Genomic DNA, 22,395 nt, shown 5'->3' on the forward strand with positions numbered 1-22,395 from the left:
GAATTAAAGACTGCCTTCACAGATATTTTAAGGAATTCCTATATTGAATGAAAGTTGCACTACATGACTTCCAAGTGACATTCCAACTTGGAAGAGTCTATACTTAATGAGCTTAGTGGAAGATCCATTAAGGATCCTACATATTAGGATTCCTAGTCCAACCTTCTCTCTATTATGTTTTCTTCTTGTCATCAGCAGTTGTAGGTTTTTCCCTTTTTCTTTTTGTTTTTTTAGACTATGGAGGCCATCCTCATTTACCGGCTTGCTTGTTATATATTCTTTTACATAATTGTGTTCTGATTTGAGGTGCATGAAAAAAAGAAAAGAAAAGAAAAGGAGGACCTTCAATCAGGATTGAAAAAGAGCACCTTCAATCAGCATCAAATTGTTATTACCCACACAAAACAATCACTTGCATGCCAGATAAGGAAAATGCCTCCTGAGTATATCTTCTTTTCTTACTTCTATGCAGTAGTGTTCCATGGCTGGTAATTGCATGTTTGAAAACTAACTCACACAAAATATTAGATAGGCAATACTAACTGTTCATTCAAGGATTTTTTTATTAATCTGCCACAAGCAACTCCATTCCCTATATGGCAATTAGGGGATAAGGGGATAATTCATTAATCACACACTCTGGAGAAAATAGCTTATGTAGTCTGTTTTTGTATCGAACAAAGCAGCAAACACAAAAATGTTTATTGTAAAGTACACTTCCTCAAGAGAATGAAGAAAATGAGACATAAACTTAGCATTTTAATTTCTGTGGAATCCTCTTATATTTGAAACTGTCTTTATATTATCATCACTTCATGAAACACAAATCTTGAGTTCCCAAGTGATGGACTAATAGAGAGGGGGCACTAATCATGGAGGCACAGGCTATCAAAGAGTGAAAGCCAGGGTTGATGTGAACCAGTTAGCTGAAGTGAGTCATGCTAGTACTACATATCCAACACAATCCAGAAAGTGGAGAGCAGGAATTAAATCACAAAAACGTCTATGTGATCTGTGCATTTGTTAACAAATTATATCAGAATAAACCTTTCTTTTTAATAGGCAAGTGTGACATTTAACTATTTGATTCTAATGAAGAAAACATTTGTTGGTCTCTAAAGGTTATATGTATGTCTTGCCTTACGATTCAGTAGCTTTACAATATTTTTTAATGTTTATTTTAATCTCTATTTCATTAGGTTAATTTATACCATTGTGTTGCTGCCTGTGTTATTTTAAAATTCAAAAATAACATGCATTTCTTTAAATAGTATAATAAGGATTTCCTAAATTCCTTTTGATTTTGGATTAAAAATATCATTTATCGAAGTCTTATTTTGGTTAACATTTTATTATTATTATTATTAGGTTCAATTATCCAACATATAGTACATCATTAGTTTTTGATGTAGTGTTCAATGACTCATTAGTTGCATATAACACCCAGTGCTCATCATAACATGTAACAGTTTTATTTTCATATCCATGCTATCCCTCAAATTTGGGAAAATGCATTAATTACTTGACTTTAGCATTCAAAAACCTTTAGGGGCACCTAGGTGGCTCTGTGGGTTAAGCCTCTCCCTTCGGCTCAGGTCATGGTCTCAGGGTCATGGGATTGAGCCCTGCATCAGGCTCTCTGCTCAGTGGGAAGCCTGCTTCTCCTTCTCTCTCTGCCTGCTTCTTTGCTTATTTGTGATCTCTCTCTCTGTGTATCAAATAAATAAATTAAATCTTTAAAAAAAACAAACTATATATTAAGTAATTAGTTCTGCTGTTGTCAGAAGAACACACATATACACACGAGCTCACTAAAAACGAACAACAGAATCTCCTAAGTAATAATGACCACAGCTTTTGGGCTACTGTGAAATTTATAAAATAGGATTTATAGTTGTTTCCTCTATATTATTTTAAATAACCCAAAAGTGCTCCTTGCACTGTTTTGTCCTTCTTTTCATATTCCACTTCCAGCTTTGGAAAACGGAAACAACCTATCCCCTCCATTACAAGTGTCCACTTCCAGTTCCACAGCCACTGCCCCAGCCTCTGCTCCTCCAGCACTGAAGGCCAGGATGGACAGTCCCTGGACACTGTTTTGAGCTTTACTCTCCTCTTCCTGACTCCAGCCCTCTCCTGACACCCACTTTTGGTATTGGAGACCACCAAAGGCACCCACCATCTCGTTAATGTTCGGGTGTAGAGCAGCAAGGTGGCAAGACTGAAATGACAAATGTGATTGTGAATTGCACACTTTATCCTGTAGACTTCAAGGATCTATTGAAGGTTTTAAAGCAGGTGAGTTCATGATAAAAGTGGTATTTAGAAGGATGGAGTGCAGGAGGGATTGGCTGCGAAGATGAGCGTGTATAGGCAGAGATGCAAGCCCAAAATAAACCAATGCTGTGTGGAAAAGATATAGCAGGATAATGTGCTCTGCCCTGAAGTAGCTTATAATCGTATCTGGAAGGCAGAACTAAGGCATGTGAAATCATTTCTTCTGTTCTCCGGAGTTATCTGGACACCGTCACTATGAAATAGTAGTTCATCATATGACAAAAATGAGAACAATATACACACATGTTAATATTCTGAAGTGTGTGAATGAGAAGAATGCAACCTTGCTGAATGTTGGCTCTTTACCATAGATGCCAAATACAATGCAAAATAAACAAAGCCAAAGAACAAAAGACAGTAAAGCCTTTGAACAAGCCTGAAGCTCCATTATGGAATATTAGCCCTTTTACAAACCCAGGCATTTGTCTGGTGATTTCCTTCTGCATACGTTTGTTTAGGAGAAAGAAACAGGAAGCAGTTAGAGTTTAGGGTTACAAAAACAAGGCAAGGGGTTGATGCACAGAAGAGCCCATGTTGGATGGCGCTTCTGCTGACAGTGTTGTTGTCAGAATGTAAAGGATAACAGAGAAAATCAGCATGAGAAAAGCAGTCTTGTCCACAATGCTTTTATAGAAGAATAGCCCAGGTTTGTGAATAAGTGCTCTTTGTGTGTCTGTCTCAGCTATGCCTTGTCTGCTACCTAATTCAGCCCACATTTTACCTGCTGGCTGCCACCTTTTTCATACAGGCAAGTACTATTCCTTGGCAGTGCTCAGCTATGTCGCATTACCTAAGGCACCATTACGGTGTCAGTTTAGATGGTTAGAACAAAATGCTCAATAATCTAAAGTCACAGAGGGGTGGTTTAATCAGGCTGCTTGGCTTTGTACAGAAAACCTTTCCCGTGCAAGGCCTGGGGCTGTCCTTCATTCCCCGGTCCCTTAGGGACAGTGGAGTTATGCTCACACACCATCACTGCCTGGAAAGCCATTGAAAGAACCTGCTGTGACAAGAGGGTCATTTTAGGGATGTCATCCTGTGGGAAGCCCATATTATTTTTGCACTAGTCAAATTGTTTGGAGGTTTGTTTGTCTTTGTTCCCAATGCTTAGCTGTATCCTGTGTCCTACAATTTGAACAACTATTTGAATAATCTATTATAATGAGCCTGCTTCACACATAGAGGACACTGAAAAACTCTATAGCAGGTATATGCAATCACACCTGGTCCTGACCTTGTTTGGGATCCAGTATTTGTAGGTAAAGTCAAAAGGTAATATTCTTAATGACACTCTACAGGTGGCCAAAAAGCTCTATATGAGTGTTGCCCTATTTCTCACTGCCCTAAAGAATAAAAAGGTTTGCTACTAACATCCTTTAAAGACCCTTAGATTGGTTTAAAACTTGATGGTAGATTGACATCACACCCTGACTTGTACATTTCCACATGTAGGGACAGAAACACTGGATTGCCTCTTCGAGTCTGAAGTGTTCACAATTTGCACCAATGTAGTTTGCCAACATGGAGGCATGGTGGAAAAACTATTTTTCTATGAAAAGTCAATGATAAATTTTAATTATTTATGTGGCATATTTATATACTATTTATATACTATGTTTTGAAACATAGAGCCTTTATATAAACATATTAATCATGTGTATAAACTAATTATGAAATTAAAAGCTCATAGAATTCTACCTATTTTATTGAAGAAAAACAGAGTTTCAGATATATTTGAACTCAACTATAATGGTAATACAAGGCAGGCAAATAGAGTCTGCTATTTTAAACCAGATTTCATTGAATAAACACCACTTAATCTTAGAACAAAGCTAATAATCCTAGTGGATAAAAATGTAAAATATATGGAAATAAATTAGGCTATGAATTATTATTCATTTTTGTAATCAGAGAATATTGTATATAGACTGCCTTGTGCATTGTGATACCTTAATATGAAAGACCATCTAGCCTATAATACCGGAATATATAACAAATATTTTTTAAATGCATGGTTGAGTTTGAAAAATATGTTAGGGAAATCAACAGGGAACAGGAACTGCAATAAAACTCTAAGGAAGATGGAGAAAGGATTGTTAGTGTCAGTACCCTAAGATTAGAGCTGTTATCACAGAACCAGATAAAGGGGTGAGGGCTTAGGCAAGCAGAGTGAATTAGATCTAAAATCCACAAAAGAAGCTGAGAGTAACTGAGGGTCACTTCTGTAGAAACTTGTGGAGTAGAAAAGGGAAAAAAAGAAAAGAAAAGAAGAAGAAGAAGGAGGAGGAGGAGGAAGAGGAAGAGGAAGAGGAGGAGGGGCCAGCAGCAGAAGGAAATCTGTCTCTCTTGGGTTGGTCCTGCCATCCTTCAAACTTCCTTCAGAACTGCTCTCATACAGGATTTTATTGATGAAATACCTTTGTGGTTAGACCAAGAGTGAAAAGAGAAAAACCTTTGGAGGAGCTCTGAATTTGTTTCTGCCCAGTGTCCAAATACATTTATTCGTCGACTCTCGATTGCTATTACTGTAATTTTTCGGGCTGGGGTTAAGAAATAAGAAAATACATGAGCAATTTACCTTGAGCAAGTCAATCGAAACAGCTACCATGATATCATGGAAATTTCGTTTAATAGAATATTCATGTAGAGACTTCAAAATAAGACAGTGGAGGGGGGTGTCCAGCGGGGTTGGTCAAAAGAGTACACAGCTCAATTTCTTGTGAGTTGAAGTGCCACGTTGGGCATGGAGCTTGCTTAAAAATAAAATCTTTTAAAAAATAAAAGTAGAAAAGTAGATAGTACAGAGTAAGACTAGTCAGCTTCGAAAAAGTCCAATGAATCTTCAGTCTTTACAATTAAACACTCAGTAGGTGAATTAAAGAGCAGATTGGACACAGTTGAAGAAACTTTAGTAAATGGTAGAGAATTTATTTAAAAAACACAGAGATAAAAATGGGAATCTATGAAAAGTAGATTTTAAGTCATGAAAAATAAAATGACAAATTCCTGTAAAATTCTCCCAGAAACCCCAATAGAAGTAAATAGAAAATAGGGAAGAGGTAATACTTACAGTTATATTTCAGAATTGATGAAAGACCAGATTTCAGGATGAGTAACTCCCAATCAGGATAGAGACACTTGAACACAGAATAAAGACACTGAAGGACACTAAAAACAAAACAAGTTTGTAAGGGCAACATGCAAGAAAAATAATGTGGATCATCTATATGAGAAGATGATAGAATGGGTAAAAGCTAGAATAATATATTCAAATGACATATAAGCAAAGACTTAAACAGATGTGTGACTTAGAAACTTGAATTTCAGAGGGCAAGGTTAGGAGAACATTTTGGGTCAAGGCAATGAAGCTCTAAAGTTTCTAAGACAAGGGTATGCCTTGTTTGCTCATAGAAAAGGTGAGAGTAGCCAGAGCATGTAAAGACTGATAAAGAAGGTGAAATCAAAGAAGAAAGAGGCTCAGGTTATTTGGGGCCCTGTAGGCTAAGTAAAAACTTTCTCTTTACTTTTAGTGAAGTTCGAGCTATGGCAAGCCTTTGAGCAGAGAAGTGACATGATCTGATTTACCCCCTTGAAATAACTACAGTAAGAGTTTTGAGAACAATCTGTTACAAAACAAGGGTATAGTTAGGGAAACCAGGTAAGAGACTGTTGGAGCAATCCAGGCTTGGACTTTGGTATTGAAACAGTGGAAGTGGTAAAATGTGTTTGAATTCTGGGGCCATTTTGAAGGTGGAGTCAATAGGATTTCCTGATTGATCAGATACAGTATGGCTAAAAGAGAGGAGTCAAGGATAATTCAATGATTTGGGGCTCGAGGAGCTTAAAATATAAAATTGGCTTCAACTGTGATAAAGAGGCTGCGAGTGAAGCTCATTTGGAGAGAGAGTACTAGTTGGGTTTTAAGCATGTTTTGTTTGATAACATAGAATGGGACGCTTCACCAGCTCTTTATATCACTTAAACCTGGCCCCGTTTCTGTGAAGCCCCTTTCGTGAAAATCTTTTCAGTTACCTTATCTGATAGTTTTGTTTCCTGTTTCAATTATGAATGATATAATCATAAAGTGAAAAAACTGATTAATGTAACACTGCTTGGGTCCTTAATGCCAGAATCTTTTAAAGTGTATATTTTGGAATAAATGAATTTTCAGTACTATAAAAAAAATATTGACTAGATTTAATTAGCAGTATGCTACATGCATTTATCTTATATAAATTTCAAATAATGAAGATAACACTTTAATGAAATTACTTTCATGAAACTTTCACAAATAGTAAATGACTGAAGTTTCACATTTTTAATTCACAAGTCATGATCTACTATTTTAAGAATAATTATGAATAAACTATATGTGTATTTGGGATGTTTTGCTTTACTTTGTTTCTTTCCCAGACTGAAAGCCAACAATGGCTGATCCTGGCAGTTTAGGAATGTTATTGATCACATTCCTAAAAAAAGACAAAGGCTAAAGTACACATGATTATGTCCAAAATTATTATTGTCCAAAATTATTATTTTGACAAAGGGAGATTTTCACAACATGAAGCATTGGATGTTTGGGGAGAAATGGACGCAAAAATATAGAATTTATCAACCATCTCTAGAAAAATGAGAAACAAAACACGTTTAATCCTAATGGATGAATAGACTCTTCTGAGGGATAAAGTACAACTTTTATCTTCTTTTTAAAATTTTACCTGTGTACTAGTACCCACCTTCTGAGTTTTATCTTCCTCTCTCCTATGTATGGGACAAAGTGTGAAAGGGCAAGGAGAGTGCCCTGCCACATCACTGTTCTTCTAAACAAACAGATGCAGCTCATGTTCTCACACCTACTCAAGCAATGCCCCTTGTAGGTGTCATGCTCCACAACACATTTGCTTTCTAAAACTCAGAATAAATTAAAGAGAGAAAGAAATAAAAACCATACTTTTTAGAACTATGTTTATATTGAAATTTAAACACCCAACTGAAAGAGATTTACATAAAAGAATATGACCTACATGATATAATGTACATGAGTGAAAATTGCCTCTCAGTTCTTCATAAAATTTCAGCTTGACTGACAGGTACAACGTAAAAACAATATGCATTCTCTGCTTTCATTTACATTTTCACTCTCCCATGTCACATTGGATTATAAATTTTTTTTTAGTGTTTTATCACAGCAATAATCACATCAAAGCATATTAGCACTGTGTCCTTATGTGATATAAACAAATATGAGCCAGAACACCGAATTCTTGATTTAACCCTTGATCTAACATGGCTTAACATAATGATATTTTTTCCTCATTCATATGAAGAATGTAAATAGTGGTTTTGCACACCACATAAACACACACACACACACACCATATCACATAATGACAACTATTCACATAGATTAAGTCACAATTTGATCTCTAAGAATTGGGAACTAGTGTCTCTACTTAACAATATACATTTAATTCTAATATGTGAACTTATAAATATTTACTAAGTGCCTAAAACATACTGACAGGTACTAAATAGAGGATAGGTTTTTTATAGTACAGTTGGAAAGAAAAATACATAAATCATGAATGAGATATTTCCATATAGCATGTTAAGTGTTAAAATAGGTATAGACAGAGTGTGATAAAGGACCAGATAGGAGGCCTGCTTAGGTAAATCTGAAACTTCAAAGTAAGTCTCCTGAAAGAGATGATTTTATATTTTTTGCCAAACTGTCACACAAATTATACCTACAGTACTTTGGAACCCCCAAAATAACACTTTCTATTCTAGATTGTAATTTCCCAGTTTATAAAATTTGAAGTTTATTAAGTCTGATTCTTCATGAAAATTTATTCTTTCTTGAATATAATAACCTTAGAATTAATTGTAGAATTATTTTCAATGATTCATAACATAAACTGCTTTACCTTTATATTATTTTAGTGATGAGATACATTTTTTATGGCTAAAAGTGGATATGGTAATTTATGGTACATTTTTCTATTAGAATTGGGTACTTCAGCAAGGATTTCTATAAGGGCTATTAGAAAAACTAAGGTGAGAAAAATGGTAAGCCCCAAACTAGGGCAGTAAATGTAAATGGACAACCTGACTGAAGTAATCATTTGTGTTTACATGGGGATGTGAGGTGCAGGACCCTGGTGTGACTCCCATGATTCTGGCATGGTGAATAAAGCATGTGGAAGTGAGTAATGTGGATGAAAGAGTAGCTTGGGGCATGTTGAAGTGAAAGTCAAGTTGGTCTATCTAAATCATCTTATGACCTAAAGCTCAGAAAAAATCAGAGCTCAAGGAATATTTAAAGTTGGGGCACCTGGATAGTTCAGTCATTAAGCATCTGCCTTTGGCTCAGGTCCTGATCCTAGGGTCCTGGGATCAACCCCCACATCAGGCTCCCTACTCAATGGGAAGCCTGCTTCTCCCCCTCCCTCTCCCCTGGGTTAGTTCCCTTTCTCGTTGTGTCTCTCTCTGTCAAATCAATGAATAAAATCTTTAAAATATATATATTTAAGGTTATCTACATGCATGGGGAGCCTGGGTGGCTCAGTAGGTTAGGTGTCTGACTCTTGATTTCAGATCAGGTCATGATCTCAGTGTTCTGAGATCAAGCCAGCTCCAAGGCCAGTGCAGAGCCTGCTTAAAGATTGTCTTTCTCCCTCACCCTCTACTCCTCCACTCTCTCTCTTTCTCTTAAAAAAACTTATCTATATCCAGATAGGTAATAATTAAAACTATGAGGGACATGAAACCATCTATAGAGGATACACAGAAGCAATGCAAAAAGCCAAGGCAGAAGCCTAACGAACTAACAATATTTAAAAAGCAAGCAGAAAGTAGAGTATGTGTTCACAATGAGTGGAGAGAACAAGAGGAAAATAGTACAGAGAAACAAGGAAAAGCTGGAGAAAATATTGCCATGGAAGTCAAACGAATGAGAGTTTTCAGAAGAAAATCAGCACTATCCATTGCAGCAGAGATAACCAGCAACATTAAAGACAAGAAGGGACTATAAACTATCCCCTGAAACCTGGGGAATGCAGCCCAGACTCCAGCTACAGAGAATCAAAAAATAAAAATAAAAAATTGGACTAAATAAAACAAAATGAAGTCATCGGAAATTTGATGATACAGTGAAGATAGAGAGGGTAAATAGAATGGTTAATTTTAGTCACTAATTTTGCCTACTTTCAATGCACTGTAAACAAATAGATACAAGTAACAAGATTTCTTATGGAAGAATTAACGTCTTCTAAAAAAGCATGAGAGAATTTGAGAATTGAGGAAAACTCACACTGATAATGTGCCATGAAAATTGTGAAATATGAGCACAGTTCAGTGTACTTCTTAGGTATTGCTCCATTTGTTTCTCTGAAGATGTGTTTCTCACACATTACCACCAGTTTGAGAAACTGTTTTTAAATCTAAAAATCTGAAAAAGGAAGCTTCAGGAAAAAAAAAATCTCAAGGAAGGAAAAATCCCATTGTTTATTATCAGTGATGGTTGTAGACAACATCAACTCTTTAAATTGTTTTCAAGCATTTTGCTCCTCTTTGTTGTTTTTCTTTGTCAGTAGAATTGCCTTTCCAAGGGGACTATTTAAAAGAGTGAATGCAAGGACCAAAGAGAACACGTGTAGAAAGGCTAGTGCTGAGTGTAGTATAGTGAACAAGCTGCCACTTTGGATAAATATAAAGGTGTTCTTGTTCCATTTGATTTTTGGACATGAAATTCAGTGTTATTAAAAATGTTATTTTGTTACCTTAAGTAATGTTTTTCCAGACGCCTTAATGCTTCTCCAATTTAGTTTGTTTTACAACAAATGGAATTATTAGTTTAGGAGCAATGAATTTTAATAGCCTTAAAAAGTAGTATTTCTTAGAATAAAATCAAGTTGGATGTGATGCCATAATTCCCCTCCAAGAGCTGGTGCTAATGTATATAAAACATGAATTTACATAAGAGACAAATTACATGAAAGAAGAAATAAATCAGGTTAACATTAAAAAAAAATCTGCACCCCTACTTGGAGGGCTATGGAAAGATATGAGGGAATACAAGTAGCTATACAATAGCAAGTATAAATAATAGGAAGTAAAAAGCAGGGGGAAAAAGATGTCTATAAAATGTCATTGATAATTCAGAGACTTTTTAACTGGTATAATCCATTTACAGTTTCTTATACATAGCATAAATGGTAATCAGTTAAATGAAGAGATAAAAACATATGCCTTTTTTTTTTTTACTCCAGTTAATCCCTACTGATATCTTAAATAATCATTTAATTGCCAACAACTCTCAAACCTACATTCTCTATTCTCTACCTCTCCCTTGGCTATTTAACTCCTCTACTTGCCTGTCTCAAAGGTACTTCAGACTTCATCTAATAACAAACCCATGATCCTTTTGCATAAAACTGACTCTTGTATAAAAGCTCCCATTTTCGTGAATGGCATAACCATTTAATCTAGTTCACCCAAGATAGAAATCTGGGGTAATTTTTAACATCCTTCTTCCCTTTTCTATTATTACAAAGTATTATAGTAAAATGGGTATTTTATTTCAAAAGTTATTAATGTTCTGCATTTGTTTTTGATATACCCAAATAATCATTAATAAATTCTATTTCAATAGTCTCACGGCTCGCAGCCAAGCCTACAATTCTCAGTCTCTCTCTGTTCCATCTCTCCCTCACTTCTCCCTCCTTTCCTTCTAAATTCTTTTCATCCTCTCTTTCTTTCTTCTTTTTTTAATCTTTGTGGTGGCTGGAATCTTTTTAGTAGTTACATTTTTTTATGGATGGCTTATGGATCCATTCATTAATTTGTACATTCATTCAATACGTATGTATTATGCATCTACTTTGTTGATTGTGTTATGCGGGGGAATTCATGTCTCAACATAAATTACAATTCCCCAACATAATTAATTTCCAGCAATTGTGTGAGACCTTATTTTAAAATAATGATTGGACTGCCTTTCCAACGATGTGGATTCATTCATTCAACAGCCATAATGATAACAATTATGTGACCAATCCTGTATTGGGACTAGAATACAAAGATGAATACAACACAATTTATACTTCCACTATAATACAGAGAAGTAAAACAATAAAAAAAATGAAGAAACTTGGATGCTAACTATACTGTGATAAAATGGACAATGCAAATAGGAATCATAAATTCCCTGGAGAGTGAGTGTCTGGAAACACTTCATGGAAAAAAAAAAATGTTTTTCTCCTAAAGACTTGAATAATTATTCAGAAGATTTTCCCCTCTCTGGAATCCAATCACAATACTCTTCTTTTCAGAACTAACTGAGCATTCTATTCTGAAACCAGTAATTTAGTATAGGTATAAAGTGTTGTTGGAAGTCTCTCTTACATTATTTGGTGAGTCGGTTGAAGCAAAGGTCTTTACCTGGTTTCTGAAAGAGCTATGGTGATTCAGAAAATGGATACTAAATTTAACCTGTTGTGAACATTTTCTGTGACCATTACTACCAGTATGGGTAATTGTACAGTAATTGTAGTAATGTCATTATTGTTACCCAGAATTGGAATTACCCAAGCATAGAACTTAGTTGTTGTTGTTGTTTTCCCCCCTCTTCTAAGCCATTGTAGAAATCGGGGAAATTGTCAAATTATCATTATGGTCAGAAATATGGAAGTCGTATTGGGATAGGGAAAACATACCAAGAAAGCAAACTGAAAAGGAAAAACAAGGACCAATGTAAGTGGGTCTGGATATGAAGCCAATGTGGAAACCAAGATTAGAATATCCAAGACGAGTGTTGAGAAGGGCAGGGAAGTCACTTTAGATCAGAATGGTAGATTCAAAAGAAAACCACAAATTACTCATCAAAATAGAGGAAACACCTAAGCAACTTTTTCCCTAACTTTCTATAGAGGTTCATCATTGTGGAAGAAAAGCCATTTTCTTACCATTAGGTCTCAATAGGTCTCCTGAAATCAAATTAAATACTTCTGCTAGTCACAGTACTTCATAAAGTAGTTTGATATAACTAGACCAATTTTCAATTTTAGATATATAAACAATAAAAAGTATATATGATAGATCTAAATATTTACTTTTAAGTTAAAATTCAGTATTTTGAATACCCATCAATAATGTTGATATTTGTGAGTGGTTAAACTGGGGAGCAATATTAAAGGTCAGCCCATTCCCTTATTTTACTAATTGTATAACCTAGATCCAGAGAGGTAAAGTGCCAGGTGGGGGTCACACATGTAGCTAGTATTGAGACCAGGATTAAAACCTCAGTTCTGTATCTTCTATGTTTTTCTAATAAATTATTTATACATGAGTGTTTTAAGTACTTATGGACACAAGCATACTAACTACAGTAATATATGAATAACTGTGCTAAAGAGTAATTATAACAATGATTCAAATTAGTTTTAATTAATCTGTGTTAAAAAAATAAATGTCATTTCATGCTTTGCATGTACCCCAAAACCCAAGTGGGAATATGCATGCAAAAATGTAAGCTTTCATTCAATGACCATTCCAGAAACGATAATATTGCTTAATTCCATCTTAAACATTGCTTCAAACTACATATCTGTTTTATACAAACACCTCTCGAGAAATACCCTTAAACAATAAAAGTAAATAATTTTTCCATGATACAAAATTAAAAAAAAAAAAAAGACTAGGAAACGATGATGAAGAAGAAAGATCAATCTATCAAAGGAAAGCGTTGTGTCCCTCAGTTCCTCTGAGTCTGAAGGGAAGGAATGAATAAGTACAGAGGCCTTACAAAGGAGCCTCATCTCTTACCTCGCTGTCATCTCACACCTTCCTAGGATGGGACCCCCTCAGCTGCCAGCAGCTCTCGTGAAGGCAGACAAAGAGGGCAAAAGGATCAGCACCGCAGTGCTCCTCCTTGACAGGTGAATGTAAGTGGCACTTCTAATGCTGTTACTAATTTATTAAGTATTCCAAAGTTAGAATTTAATCAGAATATTTTTGTCACCTTATCCATCACTAACTTAGAAGAGATGGAATTTTCTTAAACAGCCGCGTAGTGCAGCGCCCTAGGCAGGCTTTTAGTCATTTCAGTTTGTCACAATGGACTAGTTCCATTTTAATGATTTAGTTAATTGTGTGACAAGCTATGAAAAATGGGAGTGACCCAATGCCTAGTCCAAGGAATATGCCAAGGTCTAGCGGCTAAGTTACTGAGAACCACTCTTCCTTTGCAAACAAGAGAAAGGAAAGAAAAGTTTCTACTTTTCCCTTTTTCCTTTGTAAATTTCAGATTTCATTTGTGAAGCCTTAGTCAAGTTAAAGAATAGCTGTTCATTTATATAAAGACAAGATGAACATAAAAAAGTCACATTAGCACTTTAAATGATCAAGTTAAATAAGACACAATTTAGGTGAAAAGATAATTAAGTGTTGAAAATGTAATGATCCATTTGACAGTGGGAGAATATAGATGCAGAGAATTCCAAATACAACCTCCCCATTTAAATATCACACTTAGCATTCCTCACAAGAGAATATATGCATCTGATAGTACTGCATTAACTTAATACTCAACCTATCACTTAATTAAGGCACTCTGACATTCCATAAAATATATACTTTATAATCAGGGTAGAGTAAGGGACAAGGATTTTTTTTTATAAAAATCATGCATCATAGAAACATCAATACAAAATATTAATAACTGTTTTTTCTTTACTCTGCTTTGATTTTCAACTGTCCTGTTAATTCTTTTTTGCAAAGCACTTAAAATTTTCACTCCATCTTGGCAGGAAAACAGAAAACAAAAAGAAATGACTCTAGAAATAACTCAAAACATATTTGATAAAATCTTCACATTTAAATCCAAATATCGTATTAATTTCGATGGCATTTTGAAAATAAGACATTCTGTAGAGTCAAAAGATCTAGGTTCAAATAATTGATTAAAGCAGCTTGTGAAATCTCCCTGAGCTGTGGTTTCTGCATCTGTCAAGTTGGACTAATATTATTTACTGTATGTGGTTATTGTGAAGGAAAAATGTTAATTTATGTAAAAGAATTGATATGGGTCTATATTAGTAAGGCTAGATGTTATGCTGGCAAAGACCAGGAAGTTAAACAGGCTAAAGGCAACCTGTCTGGCATATCAAAGGGGAGCAGCAGACAACCAAACATTACAAATACTGTATCGTAATCCATTCCAGGTAGGTATTATAAACTATGGAGTGCCCATCGAATGATTCATTGAAGATACTATTGCACCATTCAGGGGGAAAAATAGCACTCATCCTACAGAAACCTCAAACTATTGCTTATTTATTTATTTTTTTAAAGATTTTATTTATTTATTTGACAGAGAGAGAGGCAGAGAGGCAGGCAGAGAGAGAGAGAGGAGGAAGCAGGCTCCCCGCTGAGCAGAGAGCCCGATGCGGGGCTCCATCCCAGGACCCTGGGATCATGACCTGAGCCGAAGGCAGAGGCTTAACCCACTGAGCCACCTAGGCGCCCCACTATTACTTATTTTAAATAAAAACAAATTATGAGATACATTATTGAACCAGCAGGTAAATGGATTTGGTGAAACATCACATTTTTTGCTTCTCTATTTTTCTAATGTTGAGACAGTCTCTGTAATGTCCCAGCACTTTATCACCATGCTCTAAAGACTTTTAAATGGAATAAATGTGTATTGAGATTTAATGCTAAAATACAGACAGTGACCTGGTCACAAAAAACCAAATGCATAACAATTCTATGACAGCCCACACATCATCAGTTTGCACTGTATATTGTGCTCAGATTGTAGTGTTGTCTAAAAGGCAAAATCAAAAACAAAACTGAACAAGAGTCATAAAATATTCTTTACTATTACTGATTATTGATTACTTTTAGTATTTAATCAAATGATTCATATGAAAAGTAAAGTGGATGATGATACTTATTTATAGTTCCTTCTCTTTTTTATAATTAGAGCATTTATTCAAGTTATCAAATTTCATATACAAAATTTTTCTCTTAAAGAAAGCATAAAAATCACTATAGGAGACCAGACCTTCATTGTTTGACATTAAGCAATGTGGTTAGGTTAAAAAAATATTTGAAGCTATATTGCAAAGTGAATGTGCTCTAAAAAACAGATGTGTGTAACATCATTTTTATTTTTACAGTTTATAGGGTGCTTCTCATAGAATGAATTTAGCTGTGTATACATAATAAATTAATTCGTTAGAATATCCACATCTGCAAACAGAATCAGTTTTCCTGAGTGCTTACAAAGTCTCCAGCTCCACTATAAAAATTATGTTGAAAAGTAACTCATTAATTACTCTTAATATTTAAGCATTCTCCTTATAATCTATTTACAGCTGACTTCTCTTCCAAATTAATTCAAATGGCCAAGTGTGATCCATTACTTATTATCAATCAATCAACCTACTATATATCCAGAACCTTCCAGATGTGCTTGTTTATGCCTCATTTATACCTACTGACCAGGAATCGTGTCTTCATGTACCAATTGGAGCATTAATATATAATTATTAATGATATCTCCAGTTACTACTGCTTAAGCCCTGACATCCACTGAGGATTTCAGTCACCTTTAATGATAAGTTTATGGAATTTAGAGAAAGAAGTTTCTCTGTGGAGGATTTTGCATTTCAACTTTATTTATTTTTTAGGTAGACCATTAAGCTATTGGATAAAACATATCCTTTAGTATTTGTTTCTGGGAACCATATCTAAGCTGTTCCCATGTTATACCACTGATCTGTGTTCATGTCTTAGATGAGAGATCAGAGTAGGTAACATCCAAGACCTTCCCAGTTCAAAATATTTGACACTTAATCTGGGAGCAACCATCAAAGATCAAGTGGCACAGAAACTCTTCCCCAAATTCTAAAGGCCTAGATTCCTACTTCATCTCTCTTCTCTTCTTCAATCTTGTTATTACAAAACACTGACAGAGTGTTTGGAATCCCCAAACACCCAGAGATAGTTTCTCACTTGGTATCCCAGCTGACAGAATGAATTGTTTGGTAAAGGGAATGGCTATAAGAAAAGAAGTGAAGAAATTACGTAGGCCATCTGTTTCTTTTCCCTTAGTGACATGGCATCAAAGGAAGAGGTGGTAAATGACACTGCCAACACCATGATAGAATTTCCCCCCTCTGGTATGTTAGTTTGCTTCACGATGACTGCATATTATGTCCCCAGGTCTCAACCTCACAAAACAATGTTTCACAGAAAGAAAATTAAAACAAATAAAAATAATTAAAACTTTCAGGACTCAAAACTTGAGAGTGTATAGAATCAGCTGTGCAGATTGTAAAGAAAAAGAAAAAAAAAGTCATTCTAACATACAGCCTAAATTCTATTTTTTTCTGGGACAATGGAGAAAAATCAGAAAACTGTCAACAAGATGGAAATATAAGGAAGCTGTGAGTATCATATTGAGCAACTATCCCTTTTCCATATTACTATACACCCTCCTAAATGTTTTTAAGCCTCCGCCATCAGTCCTTACTCTTTTCCTCTACCTTGAGCCCCTTCTCCATACAGTTACCCAGTCACTTGTGTACTCAAAATTCCTGCCTTTCTCTCCCTCGCTCTCTTTTCTCCCCTTGTCTCTCTCTGTCCTCTCAGACTCTCCCTTCAAAACTACTTAGGGATGATTCATTTGCAGTATCTAACTCTTCTGAACACCTATCCATGAATGAATGACCTCATCCTTCCCTCGCCATAAATACAAATTTCTCCCTTTCTCATGGTTTCAGAATCTGCATGTCACTTGTGCTGATGTGCCAAAGAGGTGGAGTTTTTCTCCACAATAGTTAGAGAAATATTTAGGCTGAGCATTTCCCTGAAGAATGGATCAACATTATATCAATATTTCATGCATCTCATAGCCACCATCACAGGTGTGCATTCCCCTTCATGAAATTTTATTTTTATCTCTTCAACGTTTTAAGTATTTACTAGAAAAATTTGCTAGAAAATTACTAGAAAATTCAGTGTCTTTTGTGGCAATGAATAGGAAGATAAAAAGTAGTTACTTTCTTTCTAGTTCACAGTGTATCAAAAAAGTGAGAAACCTTCATGGAGACGTCAAGTAGTTGGTGGTGAAAATAGTGCATAAAGGCCAAACCCCAGAAAATCCAAATTTAAAAAGGAAAGAAAGGAAGGAAGAGCAAAAATAAAAAGATATGAGCTCATAAGCTAAAAAAAAAAAACTAGCTTCAGATCCTCTGCAGCTCACTGCTATTGCTTCCACATTCCTTTTCCATATTCTGCCAGCACTCTGGATCATTCCTTCTCCAAATTCTCCTATTATGTGGTTAGAGATGAGGACTGGGTAGTTTTGAATACAGATTTCCAAACTCTGTTGCCAAGAAGTCAACAGAGGAATATGTGTTTCCAGAATCCCCCGTTGGACTTTCTGATTCATAATCCTGCAGACCCATCATGAAACAGACCAGGTGATCCATGTAGCATCACGCATATAGAACTATACTTCAGTCGCACATGTGGGTAGGCACATTTAGGCTGTGCTGAGATCCAAACTCAGTATTTTGTCTCTGGGTTCCAAACAACCAACATCCAAATGACTTTTGAGAATTCAATTCATTGACAAACTTGGAAATTTTTCTCTGCTTGTATTCATTATAAAATTATCAAGAAGACTAATGAGGTAGTATATTTGGAAGAACTTTGAGAACCTACTTAAGAAAGCATTACATAAGTGAAATTATTGTAAAGAAGCAATGGTGGGAAATGTGTTGGCTGAGGAAATAATTGGCAATGGGGAGAGGCAACAATTCTTGCAGCTGGACAGAAAATGTTGTGAGGCAATACTGAGCCAGGTGAATGGGAAAAGGATTTAGTTTTATTGCAGGAGGATGACAAGTGCCAGCAACTTGGAAAGGAGTGGAAAATAGATTTGATTGTTTGGAAAACATTCTTTGAGAGTACCTGATGACATTTCCAGATTGTCAACTGGACACTGACCCTAACTTTCCCAAATGCCAGCTCTTTGCCCTTGAATTTGAATAGATATATGTTATTAAGGGGTATGCAAGTAGGTATTTACATTTTATGTGCATGTGTAAATTATTTATAAAAGCTAGAATCAGAATCATTTTTAAAATATCCAAAAAAGATGCAGAGTTCACAAAAAAATAATGCTGAGAGACCAATAAACATTAGACTAAGTAAAAGTGAAAATTTTAATTTGAATTAAATTTTCTTACTAATTAAAATTATATTGAATGGGGTTTTTTCTTAGACATTTTTAAAGGTTTAAATTGTTTAAAGCTGGTAACATAAATTGCTAACTGAAGTTTTATCTGCACCTGTGATATCTTACTTTTAATTAACAATGATATAACAACCACTGCAATATTCAGGTATCAAAAAAGGATATGGTCCATGGTCATTAAGTACAAATGAGAAGATTTCTCTCAGAAAATATAAAACACACAAAAAAATGTGGGCTTATTGGTAAAAAATGGAATGATGAGGAGATATATTCATTTGCCAATTTAATTTGTATTTATATGAAATAATACTACTCTCAGAATTTTTAAAAATTCCATTTTGTAACAACACATCAAAAGTTTTTTTAAGTTTCAATATTTGAGGATGGCATGGGAATGGAAACATTCTTCCTCACGCCCACTATCTCCCGGCTCCCATAATGCTTATAGTACTAACCTGCACAGTAGTCCAGCTGTCTTCCTAAAACTACCCTTGCATAGAAATTTCCTTTGTTTCTGTACTGTGCTGGACAATCTCCCTTTATTCTACATTATTCTCTGTTTTAACTGTTCGCCTCATATCAATGAAATAAAACTTGTGCAACCTCCTGGAGAAAGATGTATAAAATGTTAAAATATTAAGAATTTGTATGCATGGAATGTCTTTCTGCCATCACTCTTATTTCATCTTTTGGCATAATATAGAATTTTAAGTGAGAAATTTTCCTTAAAAGTTGAAAGCATAATTCCATTTTTTTCCCCAGATTTCAGTATTATATTTCATATATCTGATGTTCCTGTTTCCCAGATTTTTGCCTGCCCCACTTTTTCTCCTCCCTGGAAAATGTTGCCAACTTTCCTATATTCCTGGAATTTTGAATTTTAATGAAGTAAAGTATTTTAATGGATCTCCTAAATTGCTACTATGTTTATTATAAAATAATGTTACCTTTGGATGTACAAACCATGTCCTAACAATATGGATGATATTCATATATTGTTTCTTTGATAATTTCTCCCTTTTGGTTTTCTCTTTATTATTGGATTTCCTTTTAAAGTTTATACTTCTTGGACAGTTTCTTTACTGTCCTTATCTTTAAACTTCTGGGTTTTTTGTTACCATTTGTTTTGTTATTGTTGTTGTTACTTTTTATATATTTTTTTATATAATATTTCCTCAGCTTTTTTCCCCAAGCCTTCTTTAAATGTTTTGTATATACATATGTTAGGTATATGTACATGTATGCACATATATAAACAGATATATATGTTAGATATGTATATATATGCATGATAGAAATATATCCATTTAGTATGTACACTTGTGTTCTTAGACTTATGTATATATATATATATATATATATACACACACACAGTTATATATGAATTCCCTTTGGCCTATAAATGTCCCTTTTTATGGTGTCATGTTCTTATTTCATGTGTAATAAAATGGTAATTTTAATAATAACCAAAATCTATTCAACATTTAATGTTCCAGTTATGGTTTTAGGAACTTTGAAATAATTTCATCCTTTTCTTTCTATGAGATAGTTTTTTTTTTTTTCCTTCTGTTTTGTTCACTGCCTTTGTGTTCTAAAATGCATTTTAAAAAATCTTTTTCCTGGATACCTGGGTGGCTCAGTGGGTTAAGCCTCTGCCTTCGGCTCAGGTCATGATCTCAGGGTCCTCGGATCGAGTCCCACATTGGGCTCACTGCTCAGCAGGGAGCCTGCTTCCTCCTCTCTCTCTCTCTGCCTGCCTCTCTCCTTACTTGTGATCTCTCTCTGTCAAATAAATAAATAAATAAAATATTTTTCCTTTTTCTTTTATTTTTTTCATTCCCCAAATCTTCAGTGACACTTTGTATGAGTATTAAAAATTTGACTGGATACTACGTATGGAGCAGGGCTTGTCCACTGGTGAGCTAAGCAGAGAAATAGACTTCTCTTTGCAAGATGCCCGTTTTGACAGGCAGAATTATAGGAGGCCCTCCATGAATCTTTACTCCTTCGTGTTATTCCTGTATTTATGTTACATTATATTACAAAAAGGATATGCAGACGTAATTAAGGTAAAAACCCATTACTTTAAAGTGGGGAAATTAGAAAAAATAAATGCGGAAATCATCTAGGTGCATCTAACTTAATCTTATGAGCCCTTTAAAATCAGACCATTTCCTCCAGCTAGTGGCATAAAACGGGGTCAGAGAGATTTGAAGCATGAGAGGGATTTGCTAAGAAGGAACAGACCACGTGGAAAAGAATGGGGTGGACTCTAGAAGCTGATGGCAGCCTCCAGCTGACTGGCGCAGTCTCCAGCTGACACCTAGCAAAATTAGACGTCAGTTCTATTGTAAATAATGTTGCTAAGAACATAGGTGTGCAGATATCTGCTTGAGTCCTTGCTTTCACTTCTTTTGATATCTACTCAGAAAAGACTTTGAAGGATATTATGGTAGTTCTAGGTTTAATTTTGTGGGAACCACCATCTGGTTTTCTATAGGGGCTATGCCATTTTATCAAATTTATGTTGTTTTACAACACTAAGTTTCTGGTAATTTTTATTTAAGAACAGAAAATTAATATATTACCCTTCCACCAAGTGTTCATATCTATAGGATTTCCTGTTGTTGGGTGGGGGAATGGCTAGCCAATTTTTGCCAGAGAGTAATTAATTCCATGTTTAGAGAACAAAAGGTTTGACCAATGAGTAGAAAATGTAGACCATATCCTTTAATTCTTCCGTTTTCAATTTGGTTCATCTTCCCTAACATTTATCATAGCTAGTACTTCTCATTCCATTTATCCACAGAGCAAAACTTCAGTGTTTTTCTTGAATGTGAGGAGTAACTTTTAAGTTGTATGAGATGGGCAAGGATATATAGAGGGTTAATTGCTAATTATGAAGAAAATTTTTAGAAATTTAATGGTTGGCAGGTGTACATAATTGTGTTAATCATATTCGTTTATTACAAAACACTGTCATCTTTGGTCCATGCATGGGCCTCTTATCTAACTACGTATCTATCTTGAATAAGCATGCAAACATAAAAACCAAACCTTTGACAGTAACTTACATCTAACTGCATGTCCCTCCACCAACCCATTTCCTACTATTCCTTCATCTGAGGCTACTATTTCCTTAATTGCCATGTTCATAATTATTTCCACTATAGTCATTATAAATATCTGTATGTTTATAAATAAAAACATTTACATTTATACATATAAATATATGTATATCCAATTATAAATATATGTATATTTGTGTTTAAGTTTAATATCTTTATATGTACATATATGAGTGTGTATGTATATGTATTATGTACATGTGTTATATATTTGTGATTTATAGATTTTATATATATGTGAGAGTTTGGCAAACTTTTCCTGTAAAAAGACTGAATACAGCTTTGTGGGCCATTTGGTTTTTGTCCCAACAGCTCATTCTGCTATTGTGCTGCAAAAACAGCCACAGGTATAACATGTACTAACTAATGAGCTTGACTATGTTCCAATAAATCTTGTTATGGACACTGAAATATGTTTTTCAATGATTATCTGTATAAAAACCACTATTAGCTCAAGGAACAACCATAGAAAAACAGGTATATTTGGTCCTCAGGCCATAGTTTGCGACCCATGGTATACATATAATCCTACGTATATTTTTTAAGTTTATTTTTATTTTATAAGGAATGTTAAGCTCCTTGTAATCTTCTTATACTACTTTCCATGTACATATTAATAAAATGTATCCATATTTATCTATTTTAGGTACTTCATTT

General features: G+C 34.8%; 1 pseudogene; it reads left to right on the plus strand.

Annotated features, from left to right (window-relative positions):
- Nucleotides 1–2,226: 2,226 nt before the first annotated feature.
- The window catches only part of LOC131834570 (tigger transposable element-derived protein 1-like), a 94,515-nt pseudogene continuing 74,346 nt past the window's right edge, over nt 2,227–22,395 (plus strand).

Source organism: Mustela lutreola, chromosome 6 (genome assembly GCF_030435805.1).
Source record: "Mustela lutreola isolate mMusLut2 chromosome 6, mMusLut2.pri, whole genome shotgun sequence".
Taxonomy (NCBI): domain Eukaryota; kingdom Metazoa; phylum Chordata; class Mammalia; order Carnivora; family Mustelidae; genus Mustela; species Mustela lutreola.